This window comes from Odocoileus virginianus, chromosome 17, assembly GCF_023699985.2.
Source record: "Odocoileus virginianus isolate 20LAN1187 ecotype Illinois chromosome 17, Ovbor_1.2, whole genome shotgun sequence".
Lineage (NCBI taxonomy): Eukaryota > Metazoa > Chordata > Mammalia > Artiodactyla > Cervidae > Odocoileus > Odocoileus virginianus.
In genome coordinates, this window is record NC_069690.1 from 22,277,870 (window position 1) to 22,304,306 (window position 26,437).

Sequence of the window (26,437 nt, forward strand, 5' to 3'; positions counted from 1 at the left end):
ATTGCAGGTGGATTCTTTGCTGTCTGAGCTACCAGGGAAGCCCATTCTGTGTATATGTCATGCAAATTATTTCTACTAGTGATATTCATTTTAATTGGATCAAGGACCATTCATGAGAAAATAGTGGGAGATCTCAAATGATCCAGGATAGTTCTACTGTCAAAGATTTCTTGACTGCATAGCTTGTCCAATTTCTCTGGAACTTTTAATTACTCTGTGCAAAAATCATGTGGCAGGGGAACTCCACTAGTGATCCAGTGGCTAAGACTCCAGGCTCCTAATTCACAGGGTCTGGGTTTGATACCTGGTCAGGGAATTAGATCCCAAATGCCACAACTAAGAGATCCCACATGCTGGATTGAAGATCCCATACAGCCAAATAAATAAAATAAATATTGAAAGGGAAATAAATATTTAAAAAACCACAAAGGGCAGGGTCAAAATATCCTAAGAAGTCTTTTTTCTCTTAGAGATACATACTAAACTGTCAATTAGTAAAATAATGTGATAAATGAGTAAAATAATGTGGTATTTAGAATGTGCTTCACAATATGAAGGGGAAATGAGTGAGTGTATAAATGAAATAAGAACAAGATTAGCCATAGTTTATAATTGTAGAGCCTGGTGACAAGTATATGAGGGTTAACATACCACTATGTCTTATATATTTGAAAATTTACATATTAAAAAGGTAAGATAATACATAAAAAGGTAAGGACTTTTTTTAAGTCTTTAAGGTCAAAAGACATAATCAAAATGTGGTTTTTTTGGGTCCTTACCTTTATCAATAGCTTCTAAAATGAAATCCAAACTCCTTACTATGTTCTCAAGACCCTGAACTATCTAATTCCTACCTGTCTCTGTGATCTTCTCTCCTGCTATTTTCTTCTCTGGGCTCTTCGGGGAATAAAACATGAAGGGTGTCAACCTAAAAAGATGCACAATGTGAGAGTTGCAAGTTAAGTTTTATTTGGGCCAAAATGAGGACTGTAGCCTGGGAGAGAGCACCTCAGATAGTTCTTAGGAACTGCTCCAAAGAGGTAGTGGGGGAAGGTCAATATAAAATTTTGGCCAAGGGGGAGATCAATTCAATCAAGTGCCTACTTTACAAGAGGTTTCTTCTAGTCATGAGGAGCTGATATCATCACGAAGGGATTTAGCGCTTTTCTAGATATGAGGACCATAAAGAAACCTGAGCACCGAAGAACTAATGCTTTCGAACTGTGTTGCTGGAGAAGACTCTTGAGTCCCTTGGACAGCAAGGAGATCAAACCAGCCAATCCTAAAGGAAATCAACCCTAAACATTCATTGCAAGGACTGATATTGAAGCTGAAGTTCCAATACTTTGGCCACCTGATACAAAGAGCCAGTTCATTGGAAAAGACCCTGATGCTGGGAAAGATTGAGGGCAGGAGAAGGGTGTGACAGAGATGAGGTAGTTGGATGGCATTATTGCCTCAGTGGCCACGACTTTGAGCAAACTCCAGGAGGCAGTGAAGGACAGGGAAGCCTGGTGTGCTGCAGTCCATGGGGTCACAAAGAGTCAGACATGACTGGGCAACAGTGACAGATACGAGGAGATACAAGGATTGGGATCATGAAAGCAGTTCTTGAATATATCTAATTTTCTAAAGACCTGTTCTACTAGTTTCCCTGGAGCACAGAGTGCCTCACTCTCCACCCTGGACTCCCTTCAGGGCATGTCGAAGGTCAACAGCTGGAGCAGCAAAGGGTTCAATCTCCAAAGAGGCAGATGGCAAATGCCCCTGGCAAGTGCCAGTTTGTAATTGACAAGGGCATCCCCTGGACCATTGCAGTCGAGGACTCTTTTCTCATTATCATTTCGTTCCACCTGCCTGGACTTTCTTTAATTTCCTGGGACACAGCAATCATTTTCCTGTCCCAGGGTCTTTGCCTTTGTTCCTTAATCTAGAATGTTTTATCTACATAAGTCTCTCACTCATTCCTCTGACATGTCTTCTCTTACCACCCTCACTCATGTGATCCTTTCTATTTTTCTCTATCCCAAAGTTGTTTATTGCCTACATAGCTTGTCATTTTTTTTTTTTTAACATTAGGGTTCACTTTAAAAAAATTTTTTAATTGGAGGATAATTGCCTTACAATGTATTGGTTTGTCATACAACAACATGAATCAGTCATACATATACATATGTCCCCTATCTCTCAAATGTCCCTCCCATCTCCCACCTCATCCTACCCCTCTGAGCTGTAAGAGGTCACCAGGTTGAGTTCCCTCTGTTGTATAGCAAATTTCCCCTGGCTACCTATTTTACATACGGCAATGTATATGTTTTAATGCTACTCTTTCAATTCATCCCACCCTCTCCTTCCCCCACTGTGTCCACAAATCTGTTCTCTATGTCTGTGTCTCTATTGCTGTCCTACAAATAGGTTCATCAGTACCATTTTTCTCCGTATTGTCACCTTTTTTCTGTCTTCTATCAGAATGTAAACTCTGTGAATTCAGGGATTCTGTTTGTTGTATCCATTGTGCATTTTCAGCATCCAGCACAGGGTCTGGTATATAGAAGATACTCAGTTAAATATTCGTTGCATGAATGAATAAAAATTGTAGTCATTTTTACCTCCTTCATAAAGCTTTGAGTCCTCTAGGTGAAAATTAGTTTTTTACTTTACAAGGTATACAAACAAGCATAAAGGGTAAGAAAGTTTGCCTGGTCTACTGCAGTGACACCTAGAATGATTTTTTTTGTATTATGTTAGCACTTTAAAAATTATTATATATGTGTATATGTATCATATGTATACATATATGTATACATGATTTCAGATTACGAAGTACTGCTTCTAAATATTTCTTCTATGTCCAGCCTGTGAGTTTCACCTCCTTTAATAGTCTGTAATTTGTTTCTGTGGCCTCCCAATGCTCATGACACATGAGGGTGTCATGATGCTGAGATGAAGAATGACTGGTTTAGTTGGATTTGCCCTCATTGACATGTTCATGCTTTGGGGAAATGCAGGTTACACAAATTATTTAGCCAAAATGCGTCTTGGCCAGTTGGGTCATGGTTTTCTTTCAAATGGGACACACATGCCTGACAGACACTGATAGACGTAACCTGTATGCCTGAAAGTTACCCTCTCACAAATTGCTAATTGCTTTCTATCAAGTACACACATACAGCAATGTACATTTGCCCATAAACAGAGGACAGTTTCATCCTCAACATAATATTTTAACATTTGTGCCCATTGTAAACAGATTTATGTTCTGGAGCTACTTTTAGAAGACATTTTGTCCTCTCTCCAACAGCAATATTTTTAGAGTGCTTCTTCCAGTCCGCTTATTTGCAGAATTGTTTAAACTAACACTAATTTTACTGCAGCAACTGAAACAAATGTTTCCATTTTGAAAATGTCTGCTGGGAAAAGTAAAGATTTGCAATTCAAATGAATGGGGAGATTGTTAGATTATGGTAAGTAAAATGATGTTTACACTTACTTTTTTTCAAGAAACATCATCCGAAATATTCATTATTAAATGTTTCCTGAATGGATGTAGTAGGTTCTGTAGAAGTCTTTCTTATGAATTATGATTAATAGCATAGATGGCCTAATTCTTCATTCTCAACAGACAAGTGTCTATTAAGATGAATCTATCACTTTAGAAACTGAAAAGAAAGTGCACAGAACCAGAACACATCACTCCATATTAAGTTAAGCATACAACACAGTTTTCTTTTCAGAAAAATTGTAATCCAGGGACAGTTTTTACGCATTCCTCCCAGGTGAGTCTATTGTGTGTTGAAGGATTGCTATAGAACTAAAACCTGATCTCAATTTAATTCATAATTACATAATACACATTTTAAAGCATTCTGATTACTTGAGTCTATGAGCTCAAGGTATTGGGGTTAGTGCTACCTATTTGTATTAAATCAGTGTTTATAAATGTGATGCTGATTTCTGGGCAATTCTGTTGGTTCTTAGAACATTCATTTAAGAAATAAAAAGCTGATATACTCAGGTGATTAAATTTTAATACTGTGATGTCAGGCAATAATACACACTTTAAAAGGTAAAAATGAACTAAAGATGGATTCTTAGAACAAGGGATGTTAATTTATTTCAAGTTTATTGACTGTTACTGGATGTGGCACAGACCAAACTTTTGTGCCTGATTTTGTTGTTCTTGCCCAACCAGAGAATCCCAGAACTGTAAACCTGGAAAAGACATTCCAGAGACCATTAGATTTCCTTCCCTGCCTTCAGGAAGGGGAGAACCCAAATCCTCCAGGCAATTCATTCATAGTCCTCTTGAACATCTGCAGGGTTAAAGACTTAAAACCTTCTTAAAAGGAAACTAATTTTGCTCTCAAGTAAAAGTAATTGTTAAATGAGTTGCCTGTGACTCCCTACTAGAGCCATATACTATATACATGCAGCATTTCCTAATTCTCACAAAAGCCTTACAATTTATATGTCTATTTTACAGAGAAACTGGGGCTAGAGAGAGTAATTTAACCAAGGCCACACTTCCTTTATGTGGCTGATCCAGGATACACATTCAGGTTCTGTCATTAACCCAGCAGTTTCTCAAAGGTGATATATTTACCTAAAAAGGAAAGCAATAAAATCAATAAACACAAGCCTAAACCTATATTTCAGGAAAAGAGTTTCCTTGGACAATATAAATTAGTGATGAGATGATCACACTAGGTAAATCTTAATAAAAGAATATTTCACATAGGATAATCTAGAACCTCAAAACTGGCCTCTTTTAAATCAAATGTCTGTGTGGAACACATTTGACTACAAATCTCCAAGATTTCATCTGCCATCTATTTCAACCACCCAAACAGTAAACACACACACACACACACACACACACACACACACGAGCGCGCGCGCTCAAGCCTTGCAGGGATAAAGTTCCAGGTCTTTCTTTGGGTATCAGTTTCGAGACTTCCAGAGTCGCAAATGTGTATTCCTGCGTGTGACTAAGGAAAAGAATAGCTGAATCACATCTGAAAGCGAATTTTCTCAAATTAAAAAATCTGTACCAGGCATCCCAGTAGGCTTTAAACCTCAACAGCTCTTCTCCCCAAACTAACCCAATCTACTTCCCCGTCCCTCTCCCCGGTCCGTGAGAAAGAAGCCCGAAGGCGGAAGGTAGACGGGGCGACATCCTGGCCCGGGCTCTGCTTTCTGAAGCCCATCGGGGCCCGGAATCCACGGTGCCAGATGGTCCCTGCTGTTGGCCGCGGAAAACGGAGAGATCTCCGTTCGAGAGCAAGAGCAGGGCGTGGAGGTGAAGACAGACGGAGTTCGCCAGGGGCCGCAGCAGTCAGACGAGGGTCTAGGAAAAGGTTACTGGGAACCTTTGCCCAGGTTGCAGAGGCGTGCTGAGCGAAAATAAGCACCTCTCGCGCACACTTATCCGCCCCTCTCCGACCTCTCCACAGCGCCTAGCCGCATCTCCCCGCCAGCCTGCTAAGCGGAAGGCAGCGCGGCTCAGGGCCGGGCCCTGGCCCGCGCATGCGCTGCAGCCCCTCCTCCGCTCCCGGCCCCACTCCCCTCCCCTCCCTCTTCCCCGCGGGTCTGGGGCGGCGGCGGCGGCGGCGGCGGCGGCGCGGTGACGTCAGGGCGTTGGGGCAGCTCCTGTGACAGACGGAGCTGGAGCGGCGGGGCGGCGGCGGAGTCCAGCGGCCGAGATAGCGAGTGAGCGAGCGAACGAGCAGCGACCCCGGGGTCCAGGGAGCGAGAAGAAGAAGGAGGGGAGCGCTCGGGCGCGAGCTTAGAGCCACCGCGAGCGCCGGGCTTGGGCTCGAGCCCCGGAACGGCTGAGGAGCCCGCCCGCTCCCCTCCCCTCCCCCTCCCCGGGACCGGGCCCAGCGCGCCATCCTCCCCCTCCCTCCTTCCCTCCCTCCCTCCTTCCTCCCTTCCCTCTCCCTCTCCCCCTCCCCCGCCGGTGGATGGGAGTGAAGGACGGAAGAGGCCCTGCGGAGGCGGCGGTGCAGCGCTCCGGTAAGACGGGCGAGGGTCTGCGCCCTCCCTTATGTCTTCTCCACCGCGCTCGGGCGGCTGCGGGCCGGGCCCGGCGGCCTGACGATGTGGCTGCGCCGGTCCCCTCCCTCCCATTCTCCCCTCCCCCTGCCGCCGCCTCCTCCTCCTTCTTCTTCTCTCCTCGCTCTCAAAATGGCGGCCGCGACGGCCGTTGAGTGAGAGACACGGGAGGAGGGGGGGACAGACCGGGTAGGGCGCTGCCCTCTCTCCCCTCCTCCCTGGCCCGCGTTCTGGGGGTGCCGGGGCCGCCGCGGCTCCACCCGCGGCCTTCCCCGGGAAGGGATCGCCTTCCTCCCTTGGTGACTTAGCAAGAAAAGTATTCTTGGGTAGGAAGGGCGTGGAGAGCAGGTCGCTCTCAGATCTTGGGGAAAGGGTTCGGCTCTCCTCTCCCTGTCCGCGGAAGACAAGCTCCGCAGTCCCCACCCCACTCCGCGGCAGGCGCTCAGGGACCGGGCTCAAGCCGCCCTCGGCACTGGCCACCGGCCTGCAGGCGTTCCGTCCCCCACCTGTCCTTAGGATGGAGTTGACCTGAGAAGGATGGTCCAGCCTTTCCCTGGCCCCCCTGTGCGGTGGTTCAGCCCCTGCACCCACTGAGGAGGAGCGGCCTGACCCCACCGAACCATCCGCAGCATCCACCCACCAAATCCGGCAGGGTTTTCTTTTCTGCCGTCGGCTCCTTCAGCGGGAGCTGCCTCTTGACGTTCTAACACTGAGCTTCGAGGCCCTCAGCTATTCTTCGAATCTCCCCACTCGTGTAGGAAACGCAGTGCCTGCCTTAACCTCCCAGGTGAGAAAATGCCTTTGAGGTGGTGGGCAAATTTTAACAGTACGTCTCTAAGCAGAAGAGTGCAGAGGAGGACGAGGTTTTTCAGTGTCTGAGACAAGAGAGAGGTGGCTTGGCTTTATTTGTTGTTCTGCCTTTCTTCCGTGACTTAGCAAGAAACTCCTTGGGAGGAGGACAGGAGATTTTCTTTTGGGGTTGCCGTTTAGGTCCAATCTATATCAGTCTTTTGGTTAAGAAATTGTGCTTTGGAAGCGAAGAACCAGATTTGTGGTCTCCGTTCTCAATGGGCGATGTCATGCCAAGGTCCCCCCCTCCCCCTTTCCTTAAGAGGCAATCGGGAGAGAAGAAAGATATTACTGTTATTCCGACCTCTACTTTAACACACAATCCTTGAGATTTATAAGGTTTTAAAGGCTAAACAAAACAATTGTGCCGTTTTTGGTAATTGTATTTTTGTTGAGGGGTGGGTTGTTTTGTGTGAATTTCATTTTGAGCCTAGGGCGGAGGAGACGGTGCTTGGGCCTTTCATACCAGTAATGTCATCTCTCCCCTTTTGCCACGGTAGTGTTTGCTTGAATTTTTTTTTTTTTTAATTCCTTTTTTGCTGCAGCAGAGCTTGATTGCTGCGGGGTTCAGTCTTTTAATCAGGAAAATGTCCTGGTTGGGTAGGTCGATAGTGATATAATGTTGAATATATTAAAAGCTTTTACTTAAAGAATTCTGATTTGGGTCTAAGGCATTAGCTACATTTTAATCTCTCTTGGATATCTTTCAGGACACAGTTTTGCAAAATAATTGGCAGTTGCAAATTGCAGTTTTTATTAAAGCATAAGAGTGATCTCTGTTTAGGGTGATTTATTCTTTCATGTTCTATTATAAATGATCATTGTTTGGATTGTTCACAAGGGGAGGATCTATCTCCTAAAACAAAGCTGTTATTTTTATAAATCAGAATGAAACCTAATTTTTCACAAAATATTTCTGTTTATCTTGATTTTGATGGAGCTAGCCCTATTTCCGTGCCTCTCCCACCTCTTTTTTTTTAAATGGGCTAATATTTGTGGATGCTGTGAACAGCCATTGAGCTGAGGAGACTGGGTGGAGTAAGAGAGCAGAAGCTGTGAAATGCTAGATTGCCCTTTCATAGCATTTTTCTCTTGCTTATGTTTTGTAAGGTTATTTGATGCTAATTGGTGCATTTCTCTGTAGTAAATCTTAAAATTTCATGTTTTTAGTTTCTACCTTTTTTTGCAAGGTGGAGTAAAAAGCAGTGTCCCTGCTCTAAAGCAAATACTTATTGTCTGTATAGTACCTGTATATATACATACACATTCATATACATATATATACACTTCTGAATTTTTTTATTGTTTTAGTTAAGTTAAATGTAAATTAACGAATCCCAGATATATTTGGCAAAAAATAGTAGAAATATTGTGAAAATCTAATGAGGACATTACGGATGTTTTCTTTAACTTTAGTTTGCATTGAAACAGTAAAATCTGTGATTTTTAAATAATGAACATCAGAAGTGAGTAAGAGAGGATAAGGTAATTTGTGTTAAATGCTCTTTATATAAAGAGCATTTATATATATATAGACCCTTTCTCTTGTGTTGTCCTTTGGAAGAGATCTTTTAGTAAGGTACTGCCCTAAGAGAGGGTAGGTCAGTATAATGTCTTGTATCAAGCATTAGTGTAAATAGATGTTCTCAGAAGGATGTCAAATTGATGTTGTAAATGTGGTTTTGATGGGCCTTATGACTGTTTGTCAGTGTATGATACATTTTTATATTTTTGTTATTTTTAACGTGATTAAAATGTAAAAGTGTTCATGTGGCGAGGAATGAGGTTAGTGTTATGTGTCTAACATATCCTAACCCTTCGTGTTTGTAGCTATAAGAGTGTACTAAGAGCCGAGATTTTTCAGTAGATTACTAGTTGATTAGGAGTTTAAAATAATTTGACTTAAGTATGAGAGCTTTTACTTCCAAATGTGTATCTGGATGTGTTTCTGATACATGTGGCAGAATCTTTGGCTTAATTTGAAGATCACTTTTTAAAATTCTTAATAATCCTATACTTTATGAAACTTTTAATGAGATTGGGATTGATTGATTTTTTAGTAGAATTACTTGGTATCTTCCAGATACAGTTACTCTGGTATATAAAAAATTTAGAGATGTCTCTGGAAGCGAGAAATCAGTATAATAATTTTTGGTTTTCCAGCTAAAACATCCATATTTCATTGTTTATATTTTTTCAGTGTAAATGTTTCTCCCTCTTATGCAGTAAATGATACCGTATATATGACTTTATTTTGCAGCTCATATTTTCAGTGTCCAAGAAAAAAGAGGATCTTTTTGTTTACCTGTGATTCATATTATTCACTATTTGTCTTATTAAGTAAGCCGTAGAAACTATGGAAGTTATCATCAGGATGGAGATATCTTAAAAAACAAACCCAAAGTAAAATCTTAGGACAATTGGAATTAATTTTCCAATTCTCCCATTGAGTTCTAAAGCAGTGAGTCATGCACTCTTCTGCCAAAGGGACTTGAGGCTCCGGTTAGTTTTAAACCACGCCTGTCATGTCTGCTGTGGTCCTAAAAGAGATTTCTTTATTTGCCTGTAACTTTCTGTTGTGAAAATATTTCTTTATGACTGGTAATCTGTTTTCCAACACTTTGGAAAGAGAGACAGTTTAATTTACAGTAGAAATTCTTTGCCACTTTTACTGTACAACTTTTTTTTTATAACTTAGAAAGTTGCTCTATTAAAAATAAACTATACAAAAACAAACAAAAAACTGATGGTATATGACTTCTGAAAAGAAAAAGCAAACCTCTTCTAGTCCTTAGCTGTAGAGTGAATCTTAGTTGCTAAAGGCCAGATGTTTTGAGAAATGTGTATTTCATGAAGAAAGATGCTGTATTATATAAGCCTACTACTAGGTCAGTTCAGTGAAGTCTTTTTGAGTTGTTTTAGCTTTGTTGCTGGTTTGACATGGCACTTTGACTAGTTATTTAAAGTGGAACCTTAGTTTAATTTTGCTATGTGTATAATTTTTAACCTTGTCATGGCAGTTTCAAATTTTAATTGTTATTTGTGAAATGCTTTATAGTCTTTGGATGCAGATACTATAAGGACTTGCTATTTTGATCTGTTGTTTTCTCTTTAAAAGATGGTGGCTTTTAGTTGAAACTTACCTAGTTATATTGATCTATGCATTTGTCAAAGGTACTTCTGGAAAAGTATCCTCTGAAGTTATTGTCATCTAACGTAAGCATTTTCCTAGAAGTTTGTAAACATATTGAACATGGCATTTCAGTTCTGTCAGGTACTTTTTGTGAAAGAATGGTATTTTTATGGATAAGAGAATGAGAATTTCTTTTCCCAAGGTCACACGTTGGGTTAGTAGCTAGAATGAGGTAAACACTGTAGTCAGTGAACCACTTGGGTAGTGCCTTGCATAATTAAACATTCTTTTTTCTTTTGACAGAATGGATTCTTTTCATAACATTTTATGTTTGCTAATTTCTTTTCTAAAATTAAGTAGTATTAAGAACTGGTAGTAAAAAAAAAAAAAAAAAAGAACTGCTAGTATTTATTGCCTGCATCATTTAAATTGGCATTTCTTCACTTGATCTTCTATTGCTGTTTTGCTTGTATAAGGCATTTGAATAGGAACTTCCAGAAAATGTCTAATTCTGCTTTATCATAGTATATTTATAAGTAAATAAATGCTGCATTCATACAAATAATATTAATAAGTTAATATTAAATCAATATTTAAGTACATTAAGTGGTATTAATAAGTAAATAGATACTTTTTAAATTTGATTGAGTATGAGGTTCTGTGAAAGGAAATGTGCTATCCTGTAGTTCTTTGTAGTGGCTAACTTCCAGGGATCTCTCTGGAATTAAGGTGAATAAAGGAAAAGTGTTCATATTTCCTTTACAGAGATTTTATGTTGTCCCAGGGACAAGGTAGCACTTCCGACATAGTTGTTTCAGGGCCACAGAACACTCACCTGTAAGAAGTGAACTTACCCAACTAGACAAATTGCATTTGCATTTCAATTATCTGTTCCTTGAGCTCTTATGTGCTGACCAGAATTACTGACAGTTAACTGAGGCTGATAAGAATTTTCTGAGAGACTCTTTTGATAACTGTGAAATTAAGAATCTGGGAAATTTTTAAGAAATTTAGTTGAAAGCTTATGTTTTTAAGGATTTGCATGTTGTAGATTTAATTCACTTTTAATCTATGACAAAGATACAAGGATATATTTATGATACTAGTATTTTGTGTGCATAAAGCATCTATTTTATCTCTTCATCTTTCCTTCCATATTTATCTATCAAAAATGTGCTGACTGCAGAAGAAAGGAAGGTCAAGATTAAGAGCCAGTTGTATTGGGAACTCCCTGATGGTCCAGTGTCTAGGCCTCTGGGCTTTCACTCCTGAGGGCCTGGGTTGGGGAGCATTGCGGAGCCCACAAGCTGTGCACTGTGGCCAAAGAAAAAGTTAATTATATTGATTATTACTTACTATTATTTTTGTTATTTTATTTTTAAAGGGTGGGGAAAAGCTATACATTTATCATTAGCAGAAAAAATTAAACAAAGCTGTTGACTAAAACCGAAATGAGTATTTTAGTTTCTAATAGTAACTCCATCATTTTTATCAGCTATCAGTGTGTTAGTCGCTTAGTCATTTCTAACTCTTCGTGACCCCCATGGACTGTAGCTTGCCAGGCTCCTCTGTTTGTTGGGATTTCCCAGGCAGGAATGCTGGAGTGGGTTGCCATTCCCTTCTCCAGGGGATCTTCCTGACCCAGGGATTGAACCCAGGTCTCCTGCAGTACAGGCTTTACTGTCTGAACCACTAGGGAAATCTCTGTGAGCCTTGAGCAATAAGCCTGTTTTTCACCAGTAAGTGGATAATGTTGACAGTATCTAACTAGCATAGGTTGATTGCTGTTATTGGATAAAAGGCCTGTAAACCCTTCAGTAGATATTTTTTATTGTTAGAGATTTTTTTTAAGTAAGAGAATTAACATACTGTTTACTCATAAAAGTAAGCAATAATATAGCTCTTATAGTTTTAAGTATATTTCGTAAGAATTTTCAAAATTTCTTAGTAGGCAAGAAGTGCTGTGTAAATCAATGCCAAATGGACTAATTCCATTTTTAATATAAAATTATATTGCTTGCAAGCATTTTATTTTAACTGCAAAGTGTATTTATATCTTTATTTTAACAAACGAAGCTTTTGTTTGTATTTTTTTAAAGTAACGTGCTTATTTTATTATTTTGGGCTGTACTGGGTCTTTGTTGGCTTAGTTACCCTGAGGCATGTGGAATGTTAGCTCCCCAACCAGGGATTGAACTCATGTCCCTTGCATTGGAAGGTGAATTCTTTTTATCACTGGACCACCAGGGAAGTCCCTTGTTTGTACTTTTAAATATTAAATAACCCCATATTTTTCCTGTTTTCTTTTTAGAATACCTTTTTATTTTGGGATTATTTTAGATGTGTAGACAGGTTGTAAAGATAGTGCAGAGAGTTCTTGTATATACCCTGCCCCTAATTTCCTCCATTACTAACATCTTATGTTTCTGTGGTACATTTGTCAGTCTTGGTATTTCCTGTTAGCTAAACTCCAGACTTGGTTTGAATTTCGCTGGTTTTCCCTTAATGGCCTCTTTCTGTTTTAGATTTAATCCAGGGTACCACCTTGTTGTGGTTGTCTTGTATCCCACGTCTCCTCTGGTCTGACAGTTTCTAAGTCTTCCCTTGTTTTTCATGACCTTTACTGTCTTGAGGTCCTGGTCAGGTATTCTGTAAAATGTCTCCTAAACTGGGTTTGTCTGATGCTTTTTCATGATTAGATGGGTTGTGGATTTTCCGGAAAAAAAGACAACAGAGGTGAAGTGCACTTCTCATCACATCATGTCAGAGGCTGCGTGATGCCCACAAAACATCACTGGTGATGCTAACCTTCATCACTTGGTTAATGTAGTGTTTGTCAATTCTTTTAAAGTTATTATTTTTCCTTTACCTTTTGGAAATGAGTCCAGTTACATGCCCTGGTGGGGGGAGTATCAGTTTACATATGTCATTTGGATTTCTGCAGTAAGGCAGATTTGCCTCCTCTTCCCCATTTATTAAAACAGTTTACATCCATCAAGAAAATTTTGTTTGGGATTTTAAATATTAATTTAATCCTCGTTTTATTCACATATTGTCTAAAACATTTTGACAGTGGTTTGAAGAATAAAGATCAGAGAAAGCCTTTGAAGGAGCTACATTTAAGTGAATTATATATCCCTGTAGAAATTACTCTGAGAGTAAAGTTCAGTGTTGGGATTTTAGAGAAGAGCTCCACATTTTGGGACTTGTTTGGAGGGACACTGCTGTGATCTGAGAAGCAAAGCAAATAGGGCATCTTACTCATCGGTGCTGTGCTAGAATTTGAATCCTCCTTGTTCTTCCCTTTCCCTCAGTAAACTTGTAAATATTGAAGCAGAAAACAAAATATTTTTGACTGACTGGACTCTTTAAAAACAGAGCTGAGATCTATGTCCTGAAGGAGATTTATTTTATATTAAGGAGAATTTATAATCCCTGGGTCAGAAAGATCCCCTGGAGAAGGAAATGGCAACCCACTCCAGTATTCTTGCCTGGAGAATCCCATGGAGGGGGTTGCAAAGAGTTGGATACGACTGAGCTACTTCACTTTCACTATAATTTGAGTGCAAGATAATTCTTGAGCGTTGCAGTTATTACAGTTCTTGGCAGTTTTTTTTTCATTTATTTTTATTTTATTTTTAAAATGTTTATTTATTTGGCTGTGCCAGGTCCTAGTTGTGGCATGTGAACTGTTGGTTGTAGCGTGTGGGGTCTAGTTCCCTGCCCAGGGATTGAACTCAGACCCCGTGCGTTGGGAGCTCAGAATCTTAACCACTGGGCCACCAGGGAAGCCCCTAAAATTTATTTTTAATTGAAGGATATTTGCAATATTGTGTTGTTTTCTGTCATGGGTCAGTCATAGGTATACATATGTCCCTTCCCTCTTCTGCCTCCCTCCCACCACATCCCACCTGGCAGTTGTTTTTATATCTTGCCCTTCCACTGTATTACTTGTACAAAGAATATCATTGGGTTTCTACTTTTAAAACCCTTATTCAATATCATTACTTATTTTTGTTTCTCTTCTAAATTTTCATCAATTTTTCTGTCCAGCAAGCATTTATTTAGATATATTCCAAGCATTGGTGATGCGAACATGATTGTCAGCCCTTGCCCTCAATGATCTTAGAACTTATAAACATATATTTAACATGCAAAGGTAGAATAATAATGCTAAAATCAAAATATATACTTGGTGAGATGTTTTCAAGGATCTTTGTTTCACAAAGATGTTGGTTAAGCATTTTTGAAGAAATCTTGTCACGTTGTTTGGGGTATTAATTTGTACCCAGTCTCATAAGCACCCCTTAGTGGTGAGGACGTTCCATGTAGCTGTAGTTCAGTGTGGTTGGGGTGATGGCGGGTCTGGAGGAGTGAGAACGGTGCCCTGATCTCACCTGTGAAGCCGGCTGTGGACTATTTCCATTTGTAGGCTCAGTCTCGTCTTAGACTCACGCAATATAAATTCCGTGGGTGCGGGGGAGCACCAGGGGATATCTGCATTTTTAGTAAGCTTCCTAGTTGATTGTTTTTGAGAAGAACTGTTTTTGTCCTTGAGGTGGCAGAGGGTGATTTTTAGTTGTCATAAGTGACATCATTAGATTTCCCTTTTAAAAAGGCAGCTGTCAGCATTGTGGAAGATGCAGCTATGGAGTGGATGGAGGCAGATAGACCTGTGATAACTATTTAAGAGACAGTGAAGTTTTAAAGAATGGATTCGAGAGAGATTGAGTATGTATAAATTAGTAACCGATTTGATATGGGAAGTGAGACAAGGAATGAGGAAGGTGAAGAATTGAGATTTGTTTGTTTTGGTTTGCGCTGTTGAGCAAATATGGTGGTTTGGAAGGAATGAGAAAGAGTTGAAGGAGAACCAAGGTTGGGGGAAGTTTTTTTGGTTGTTCTTGTTTTGTGTATGTTTTAATAGCGTAACCATTACGTGTGTTGGAGACTTGAGTTCTAAAATACTTGGTATTTTTTTGTTTTATATGTCTATCAGTATAATTAATAGTAGAATTTTTAAATTTATATTTACTAACCTTATGAGGTATTAAAAATTCATTCTTTCATCAGAATGTATTCACTGCACTCTTATGAGAACTGTGCTGAGGTGCTGGAAAGTACTGCAGACGGGGACAAGCAATAGTAAAATAATAAAGGTGTCAGAGTGAGGATAGCGAAGGCGTGCGTTACAAGGTGCTCAGTGTTAACTGGAGCTTGCGCAAAGTGGGACTTGATTAGAAGTAAGACTTGAAATGTGGGAAGGGACCAGATACTAGTCAAAGACCTTATACACTGTGTTAAGCGTGTGGACTTCGGGAAGTAGGTGCAGCATAATGCAGTGATTAAAGGCCCTAACTGTGGAGACCAGATGCTTGTGTTCAGCTCTGCTGCTTACATAGCTCTGTTGCATTACACACACACATACACAGAGTATAAAAGCTCCTTATTTAAATTTTCATAGGTAGTTATGAGGAGTAAATTAACACTTCTAAAACACTTAAAGCAGTGACTAGCATACAGTAAGTGCTATTTAAATATTTGCTAAGTAAAAACTAGTGTGCCAATGAACAATTGTTTTTAAGTAAGTGATATGGTCAGATTGTATTTTAAATATATGATTCTAGGGCTGAGTATAAGATAAATGTTAATAGGCCAAGACTAGATTTAGAAAGACCTGTTGAAATTAAATTAGGCCAGTCCAAGGACTTCCCTGGTGATCCAGTGGCTAAAACTCTGCACTCCCAGTGCAGGGGGTCCGGGTTTGATCCCTGGTTAGGGAACTAGATCCCACATCCCACAAGTAAGAGTTGTGCAGCTATTAATCAATGATCCGGTATGCTGCAACTAAGACCCAGTGCAGCCAAACAAGCAAATATTTTAAAATAAATAAATCAGTCCAGTCCAGATGAGAGCTGATGGTGTGAACTGTAGTGGTACTATTAAGGACAGACAGAAAAATTGAACAAACATTGAAGTGTTAAACTTGGCAGATACAGGTAATCGAATATAGAAAAGAGAAAATCAAGGCTGACCCCCTCACACACAATATTCATTAAAGTACTTTGGGTCTTAGATGTCCTCTATGCTAGTGATATTTGAGGCTTTGGTGTATATTAGGGTGCTTCCATAAAAACGAGAACTAATGACCTGAGATAGTTTTTAATTTCTCTAGATGTATAGGCCTTTGCTGTTTTTCTCAGTAGATGGAGGGAAATTTCTCTTTAAAGATCCACTACTATGTGTAAAACTCTCATTTAACCCAAGTCCAAAGAGCCAGAAAACTTAAATAATGATTTTATTATGTTGTTTTTATGTCATAACTTTATGTTAAAATTTGTGATTATAAAAAGATAGCACCATAGTAATGCTGTAAAAATTTAAAGTGGCTGCTGAATCATTAAGTTAAAATTTGTTAATTCTATTATACTATAATTTTTCATTGTTTATTCATGTATGTGAAGTTGCTCAGTTGTGTCCGACTCTTTGCGACCTCATGGACTGTAGCCCACCAGGCTCCTCCATCCATGGGATTTTCCAGGCAAGAATACTGGAGTGGGTTGCCATTTCCTTCTCCAGGAGATCTTCCCAACTCAGGGATCGAACCTGGGTCTCCCATGCATTGTAGACAGACGCTTTACCATCTGAGCCACCAGGGAAGTCTTGGATCAGTACAATATTTCATCACGTATTCATTCCTTTGATAAATCTTACTTCCTCTTCCCTACTTTTAGATTTGTCAAATTCTAAGAATATTTTTTCATGCCATTCAGTTTTACAAAAATAGGAAAACTTGATTGAAATTAGATTGTTCTCTAGAGTCTTAATGAAATAATTAAATGGGTAGGAAATTCAGTATCCTTCTTTAGCCTTTTAAATCTGGGTCCTGGGTCAGTGGTGAACATCATGTATGATATGTGTCACACTGTTTCAGGGCTCATCAGATCTCCCAACCATCTTTAGGTTGAGAAGGATATTTAAACCAAATCTTGAATGAGTAAAATTGGAGTGGACATGGGAGAAGGTCATTTTAGGTAAAGGGAAGAGCAACATATACAGGTACAGAAGCATGAAAAACTATTATGTGAATGCTGGGAAGTAATTTGCAGAAGGAATTGTAGAGTGCATGTGAGTATGAGACTGAAAAGGTACATATGAGCCAGATAGGTAGAATTTATAAATTCTGGGTTGTTCCGAATTCTAGGCAATTTGGAAGGCATAGTTTCAAGCAAGGTGAACATTATAATCAGTTGTAGAGTTAGGTAGTTTAGGTGGCAGTAAGGAATATAGATTGGAGTTTGAAGGTCACTTAAGAGGCTTTTTCAGGAAAGAATGATTAGTGCTTGAAATAGTGACTGGAGGTTGTTGACTGGAGAAAGGTTTAGGAGATATTGTGAATGGGTGGTGTGAAATGTGCTGCAGTGGGAAAGAAATCACCTGCCAATGCCGGAGACGCAAGAGACGTGGGCTCTTTAGAAAGATGGTAACGATAACCCTATATGCAAAACAGAAAAAGAGACACAGATGTACAGAACAGACTTTTGGACTCTGTGGGAGAAGATGAGAGTGGGGTGTTTTGAGAGAACAGCATCAAAACATGTATATTATCTAGGGTGAAACAGATCACCAGCCCAGGTTGGATGCATGAGACAAGTGCTCAGGCCTGGTGCACTGGGAAGACCCAGAGGGATCGGGTAGAGAGGGAGGTGGGAGGGGGTATCGGGATGGGGAATACATGTAAATCCATGGCTGATTCATGTCAATGTATGACAAAACCCACTACAATATTGTAAAGTAATTAGCCTCCAACTAATAAAAATAAATGGGGAAAAAAAAAAGAGAGACGCAGGCTCAATCCCTGAGTAGGGAGGATCACCTGGAGGAGAAAATGGCAACCCACTCTGGTATTCTTGCTTGGAGAATTCCATGGACGGAGGAGCCTGGAGGGCTACAGTCCATGGGGTTCAAAGAGTTGGACATGACTGAGCAACTGAGAACACACACAGTGTGTGATGAGGAGAGGGAGGTATCAGAAGACATCTCAGATTTGTGGCTTGGGTGTCTGGGTGAAATTGAGAAGCTGAGTGTAATTAGCCATCCATAGCAGAGAATAAAAGGAGGAATTATGTGGAATATTACATAAAGTGCCAGATTAACTTTCCTGAACCATAGTTCTCAAGTTGCTTTCTTGCGAAAAACCCATTGCCAGCTTTTTACTCTATTTATTTAGTCAGCTTTGTATATGAAAATGCAAAGGGTACCTTGCTAAAAACATATTTTTTAATCCTAAATGGACACTCAGGGACTTTTCTTTTGTGTCCTAGCTCACTTTTTCATGTGATGTCTTAGCTCACATTTCAGCAGCTTCACCTGTTCTTATTGCCTGCCTTGTATCTGGTGATTCAGCCTTAAGATACTTTGTTTTCCTTATGGCATTTTCACTCTTTACCACTCCATCCATTCTCTTTTTCTCTGTGTATCTTCTGACATATATATCCTTCAAATCTGCATACCAGGTTCTTCTTTTCCAGGTAACCTTCTCTAATTTTTTTTTTCACCTGAAAGAAATTTGCTTTAAATTCATAATTTTAAGGTATCTACAAGTATTTTTTCTTGTTATTGTTGTTCAGTCACTAAGTTGTGTCTGACTGTTTGTGACCCCATGAACTGCAGCATGTCAGGCTTCCCTGTCCCACTGTCTCCCAGAGTTTGCTCACTCATGTCCATTGAGTCAGTGATGCCATCCAACCATCTTATCCTTTGTCACCCCCTTCTGTTTTTACCTTCAGTTTTCCCCAGCATCAGGATCTTTTCCAAAGAGTCGGCTTTTTGTATCCAATGCCAAAGTATTGAAGCTTCAGCATCAATCCTTCCAATGAATATTCAATGTTGATTTCCTTTAGGATTGACTGGTTTGATCTCTTGCTGTCCAAGGGACTCTCAAGGGTCTTCTCCAACATCATAATTTGAAAGCATGAATTCTTTGACACTCAGCCTTCTTTATGGTTCAACAGCAGTACATGACTACTGGAGAAACCATAGCTTTGACTCTACAGACCTTTGTTGGCAAAGTGATGTCTCTGTTTTTTAATATGCTGTCTAGGTTGGTCATAGCTTTTCTTCCAAGGAGCAAGTGTCTTTTAATTTCATGGCTGCAAGTCACCGTCCACAGTGGTTTTGGAGCCCAAGAAAATAAAAGTCTGACACTGTTTCCACTTTTCCCCCATTTACCTTGAAGTGATGGGACTGGATGCCATGATCTTAGTTTTTTTTTTTTTTTTTTTTTTTGAGTATGATTTGCTTTATTTCTCTTTGATTCTACATTTTAAAAAACCCTGAAAAAACTACTGTGTTAACTGATTCCAAGTAAAAAAAGTCATCCTGAAAGAAAGATAGTACTTGAACTCTTATGTTTGTCAAGTGAAGAAAAGTGCAGGGAAGAAATAGAATATAAGTGCTCCTAGTCACTGTATAAGTCACATTTAAATTCAATGTTTTTTTTTAATTACACTAAATTTATGAGTATTACAGCATTTTAAATCTGAACAATTTTATAAATATGGGCAGTAGTTAATATTTACTATGTAAGGTGTTGACTTATAAACTATTTGAAAATAAAACAGCAGGGCAGAAGGCAAAATTAAATGGCAAAAGAAAATGACATCTTTTTAACATATTTTCCTTACTAATACTGTTGTCCTTTCCTTTTTTCCCCCAAAATGTGCACTTCATATTGCACATGATCTTAGTTTTTTGAATGCTGAGTTTTAAGGCAAGTTTTTCACTCTCCTCTTTGACTTTCACCGAGAAGCTCTTTAGTTCCTCTTCGCTTTCTGCCATTAAAGTGGTATCATCTGCATATCTGAGGTTGTTGATATTTCTCCACAGTCTTGATTCCAGCTTGTGAGTCGTCCAGCCTGGCATTTCACATGATGTACTCTGTGTATGAGTTAAATAAGTAGGGTGACAATATACAGCCTTGACATACTCCTTTCCTAGTTTTGTTGTAGCTTATATAAAATTTTACCTGACATACTGAGTACTTATTAAAGAACCTAGAACAGTACCTTGCACATAGTTCTCAGTAAGTGGTGCTTGATATTTGGTGATGTGAAGATGATTAAGACAAGTTGACGTAATAGCAATAGAGCTGTCTACTCTCTGCCTTCTTGTGGTGGCAAAACTGATTTTTTTTCTGTCCTTGACTGTAGAAAAGCAGAATCTCTCTTTACATTGATGATGTATGTAAGAATGTAAAAGGTACTACGCCGTGTCATCTTCAAAGTGAAATGACTTCAAACTTTTTCTTTGTATGTCTTCACTATTCTAGAACTCTGTGGAAGGAAGCAAAATGGTAGACAAGCCCTTAACACCGATTAACTCCTTAAGCTTCACCACAGTTGTTTGATTTATGTGGACAAGCTTAGGAATTTTGAAAATTTGCCCTAAGGTCAGTTTGTAGTTGATATTTGAACCTCCACTATTGACTTCAAAATTCTACACAGTAGGACCTCAAAAAGTATAGGATTGATTCCTTCAGGGCTTTCATACCATTTATATATTCAGTTTGTTTTAAGAGGGCCCATCATGGGATCTAGACGTCATTTCTTTTAAATTTTATTTTACATATTTACAGCTTATTTTTATTATGGAATATGTCAAATATGCAGGAGAAATACCTGTGATGATATAACAAAATATCCACATAACTACTGCCTGAATTAACAGATGTTAACATTTTGCTTTAAAGTTTTTTTTTTTTTTTTAAGAAATATGGCTTTATTACAGTTAGGGTTGATACCCACTTTCCAGTCCTACTCACCTTCCCTCTTTCTAATGATAAAGTTCTTCCTAAAGTTTGTATATATTCTTTTATTCTGTTTTTATACTTTTCCTATGCATAAATGTATCCATAAACAATGTTTGATCATGTTTAGAGTTTACATGAGTGTTATTCTGTATATTCCGCAACTTGTTTTTTTCACCTAAGAATGTTTTCTAGATAAATTGATATATGTAGATCTAGTTTATTGTGCTAAATATAAATAATTTCTTATATATAATTGTCTCTAGTTTGTTATAGTACAGAAATAGGCCTTTAAGTTTTTTTCAGATTTTCGCTGTTACATACAGTGTTGCAGTGAACATGAGAAAGGTGTCTGCAGATGATAAATTCTGTTTTTGTTTCACAGAGTTTTATCCTGTTTTTATCAAGTATTCTTTGGTATATTTTATGCATTGAATTGAATAAATAGAATGAATAATATTGTTGACATTGATTCTGGACCATAAATTCCTAAATTTTGTTGCATTTTCCTCAGTCTGTTCAGAAAACCTATGTTTAATTCAGTATTGGTGGCCTTTATGATGAACTAAGTGTAAATGCATTTCCCTTGTCCTTGCATAGTTAAAAAAAATTTTTTTTGAGTCATTATCTTAGAATTAGGTTTTTTGGATTATCCTGAAAAATTGGAAGCTTTGGCAACAGCGGGGCCCACATTTTCCTGTGGCAGCAGTTGGCCTAAGCTGAGTCACAGCTGCCCTCCTTTAGATGGGCATAAACTTTCCAGTGAAACAAGTTCCTACCACTCCGTTATTGTTTATTATTGCCCTTGTACTGTTTATAGTGAAGAAATACTTTCCTATTGATGTCTTTATAAAAAATGGGGGAAAGGTATAGCTAGAGAACTGCAGTAGTGAAGAAAAAGTACCTTATTCAGAGGCTGCAAAATGGATAGTCCAGGATTCAGATTAAAAATATGTTTTGTCTGCTCAGTGTTTTTGTTTTTAATTAGATTTACTTAAAAGAAAAAAAAAGTTCTATCACTGTTGCCTTACTTCTAGCTGATTCATACTTTTATCTGCCTAGTTAGTCTCTGTATTTGATTTGTAATCTATTTAAAGCAGTTTATGAAGATGCATAAACTACAAAATACCACAAATTAAAAACAAGAGAACAAAGAAACAAAGGGTAAGGATAAAAACGGAATCAGAATCTAGGCCAAAAAGGTCTATCACAATGGTCTTCCTGCAGGCAGAGAGCACAGATTTGACTGAACTTTCTATGAGGTGGCAGGAGGAAAAAAATACCAGTTAGGTTATTTTTCACAGTGTCCTTAAGATAAAAGTGAACCAGTTAGCTCAGAAAGGTCGGTAACACTTGGCACTCTCAGACTGTAATTTCTCATAGGGGTCCTCATAAAGGAGATTATGTATAATTTATCATTTCCATCATCAACATCTCTAAGGTGGATACATGTCTAGTAATTTAACAACACTCAATATGGGAAGACCAACCATGTCATATGAGAGTCAAATCTGAATGAGTGAGTAGATTGTTTGACCAATGGATATAGTTTCCCTCAATCCAGTTTTGATACATATTGAGATTAAGCTTCTTGGCAAGTACCTGAAGTGTGGGTGTTCCATACATCAGGCACAAACCATTTATATGTAGGATTTAAGTAGTTTTGTGAAAACTTAGTTTTACCCAGATAAACTTTGTGGGAGTGCTTGATTCCTATCTGCTACATTCCTGCCTTGTTTGAAGGTGTAAGGAGCAGCACTCTTCCATAATATCCCGAACTGGTAAAGTCATTAAGAAATAGAGTTAAAGAAAAAGGGCTGTCAGTACACAGCTCTGTTTTATGCTGCTGCAAACCACTTGCTTCAGCAGGCCATTCCTATGACAGTGGACTCCTGGTAAATACAAGGAGGTGGTGTTTTTAATTATGTCCGGTAATAGATATGGCCTCAGCTTTTTAGCAGTACTTTATTTTTCAACTGCTTAAAATAGTTTTACATTTGGTTTTTTTTTTCATATTATATTCAGCATATTATTTTCCCTTCTTCTAAAACCTGCCTCAGAAAACTACCAGTCATTTCCATCTTTAGCCTTTCAGTTCACAAAGCTGACTTGGTTAGTCCTTGGCTCACGTTATACTCCATCACCTCCTTCTTTGTCCCCGGTCTCCCATCTTACTCTAATTAGATTATACATTCTCCTAGGGATGGATTGCATTTTATTCACCTTTATTTATAGTAAAACTTCATATCACAGAGTTCAGCAGAATAGTCAATGATTGAAAGGCTATGTATATGTAGCTCACATCTTCAGCTATATTGTAATAAGACAGGGACTATGTAAGTCACATGCAGCTTTTCATAGATGAGACACAGGTTACATGGGACACAGATATGTTTGATTTGTATATTTGGTACCTGGTAGATCCTCAGTAAAAAGGAAAAAAACCAAAACTGAATAATTGACACTAAGAATATAGTTACTTCTCAGTGTTGCAGTGGAGGAAAGCATTGAATGTGGATAGTAGTTAACTAGAAATCATTTCAGTTGAGATACAATGAAAGTTTTCCAATTGGATTGTGGGCAGTTGTATTTGGTGATAAAGATCCTCTAAAGGGGATCCACCTTTAGGACCAATATCATATCTTTGAGAAATCCATCTTTAAAACCAGGAGCAAGTTAGTAGACAAGGTCAAAAAGAAAAATCCCACTTTGCATAATTCCCTTTTGACTATAAAGCTGTTTTTTCCCCCAAGTCATTGTTAGCTGCTTCCATCCTAGTCCAGGCCTCTCTTACCTTCTACTTGTAGCCTGCCCTTTCTCTCTTATCTTCTATACGTTATCTCCAAAACAATCATCATGGAACATCAATTTTAGAACATTGCTCTGTTCTTAAGAATTGCAGTGATTGCTGCATTGTTATAATTTCTTTGGGCTGTCTGCATCAGTATTCAGTGTAATTTTTACTTTTTCTTAAAAAAGGCAACAGAACAATATGTTTTCTGTTATTATTTGTATGCTTAGAAGTATTAGTAAACTTTTTCCTCTGAGTTTTAAGGTAATGTGTTTTACCTTAAGGTAATGTGTTTAAGATTTGCGTGTGTGACTTTGGTTAAGTTTATCTAATTGTCACTGTCCTTTGCATTTTTAAGCAAAACCAGAAGAGTAATCAATATGCACATTAGAAGATTAAGTGGTCTTTAATTTTTAAAGTTTTATTATAAAGTTGAGACAGGCAGTTGATTTTCTCTAGGATTTTTAAATTGGTTTACTTTTATGACATTAGTGTTAAATCTTTTAAAAGAAAAAAATTACATCAAATCCAGCTCTAAGCAGCTGGATTTAAATGTATTTTATTGCCCATATTTCAGAATTTGAAAAAGAATGATGAGAATAAAGTAATACAGTACATCTTTTATTTCTGAGGACATGGTAAATTTTTAATCTCAGTTTTACTGTGATTCCTTTAGCAGACATAGAAATGCTTATCCGATCCTTACCGTGTGTGGATTACCATAATATTTGGTAGAGACATAATGAGGAATATGTCAGGTTTGCAGCTTTGGAGCAGTGTTGTTGAGGAGACAACATCAAGGCAGATAATTACTGTGTGATGTGAGAAATGTTAAATATGTGTATGTACAAAGAACTATGAAATCTCAGAGAGGAGGGAGTTACTCTTTTTTTTTTTTTTTTTGTCAAAGCTAAGCCCCTCAGCTGGTTGCTGAGAGCTTTGCTGCTGCTGCTGCTAAGTCAAGTCGCTTCAGTCATGTCCGACTCTGTGCCACCCCATAGACGGCAGCCCACCAGGCTCCGCCGTCCCTGGGATTCTCCAGGCAAGAACACTGGAGTGGATTGCCATTTCCTTCTCTAATGCATGAAAGTGAAACGTGAAAGTGAAGTTGCTCAGTCGTGTCCGACTCTTTGCGAGCCCATGGACTGCAGCCTGCTGGGCTCCTCCGTCCATGGGATTTTTCAGGCAAGAGTATTGGAGTGGGGTGCCGTTGCCTTCTCTGGAGAGCTTTGCTAGTGGTGTTTAAATACCATTGATAAGTGTTAGATTGAATCTGTGAAATTGCCATTATCAACAATTTTATATGGTTTAATATGTATGGCAATTTAAAAAACATACTTAATACCTTTTGCTAATACTTCTTGACAGTGGCTATATAATATTTTATTAAAATAAAGCTTTTGAAAAAAATAAAGCTTTTGAACGTTGAAGAATACTGAAATGTGCGGTTTTTGGAAAACATTTTAAAGATCACTTGGTTTCTTTTTTTTTTTTTAATCATATATGAAAGAATTTTATTGACTAAATTGCTTTGGAGTTATAAGTTATTGTATAATTGCTTATAACTGTGGAAATACACTTACTTGATTTGGAAAATTTTGCTTTCAAGGCTTTACTCCGTTCAAACACTAGAGAGGCAGATTCGGTTCATTGTTTGCCCCTGAGGAGATAGTCTGGTACTAGAGACGGCATGTATACAGTTACAAAGAATGTGGGAGGTAGCCCAGGGTAAAATCAGTGATTTTTCAAATTTTTCTTAACAGTGGAAACTTCTCCAAAAAAAACTTGTGTGCAGAAATACAATGAGTGAACAGATTAAAAAATGGAATCCTGCTCTCTTGGCCTCCCCTCTGTCCTCATTCCTACTGTTTGAAACCTTTTGTGTGGAAGTAAAAAGCAAACCGGATTTGAATCCTGACTGGGCCACTGTTTAACATTTTGACCTTGAGTACGTGCTCTAACCTTGGTGAACTTGTTTCCTCATCTGTTAAATAAGTGTATTAGTGGTTTTTTTTGTTTTTGTTTTTTTTGCTGAGAGTTGTAAGAATTAAATATTTCGGGAAAAGAACCTAGCCTATAAAGCCATTCTGTACATGGTAGCTATTAGGATTGTATGTACATGGCACGTGAGATTAAAGACTAGGCAGCAGGCTGCTCCACTGAGAATAGTCTGAACAAAGAAGGCGTCACAGAGGTGGTGATGGGTTGCCTTCGGGGTGAATCTTGAAGGGAAATGGAAAATTGCAAGACATATGGGTGAGGGGGCAGATACCCAAAATGAAATATTTCTATAATGAAGACTTGGGCATGAGGAATGCTGCCTCTTTATACCTCTCTGGAGATAAATGGCCTCACTTGAATTCTGCTTGACTTTTCCTTACATTCTTTAACTCACACTTTAGTTTTAGGCAGGCTTAAGCCAGGGTGAGAGTCGCTGACTTTTCTTGGTTAATTAAATTGGCTACTTAAGTAAAGGAAAAAGTATGCTAAACCTGAATTTGTAAGCCATGTCTTGGTTATAGTGTAATCATGTATTTATAGACAAGTTCTTCCTAACTGCCATTGCATTGTGTGCTGTGCTTAGTTGATTAGTCATGTCTGACTCTTTGTGACCCCATGGACTGTAGCCCACCAGGCTCCTCTGTCCACAGGGATTCTCCAGGCAAGAATACTGAAGTGGGTTGCCATGCCCTCCTCCTGGGGATTTTCCCAACCCAGGGATCGAACCCAGGTCTTAACTGCATTACAGGCAGATTCTTTACTGTCTGGCCTACCAGGGAAGCCCACCAGGGAAGCAGTTGCA

At 38.8% G+C, this 26,437-nt stretch overlaps 1 protein-coding gene across 2 annotated transcripts in view; it reads left to right on the top strand.

Moving 5' to 3' along the window:
• The first annotated feature begins 5,631 nt into the window (after positions 1-5,631).
• Positions 5,632-26,437, top strand: part of PAFAH1B1 (platelet activating factor acetylhydrolase 1b regulatory subunit 1) — a 66,068-nt gene continuing 45,262 nt past the window's right edge. The window contains exon 1 of one of the 2 annotated variants that reach the window (XM_020909761.2): positions 5,632-6,015. The gene's annotated coding sequence lies outside the window, so the exon portion shown is untranslated. Of the gene's footprint in view, positions 6,016-6,201; positions 6,842-26,437 lie in introns of those variants that run through there. The other variant, XM_020909762.2, reaches the window with a different exon arrangement.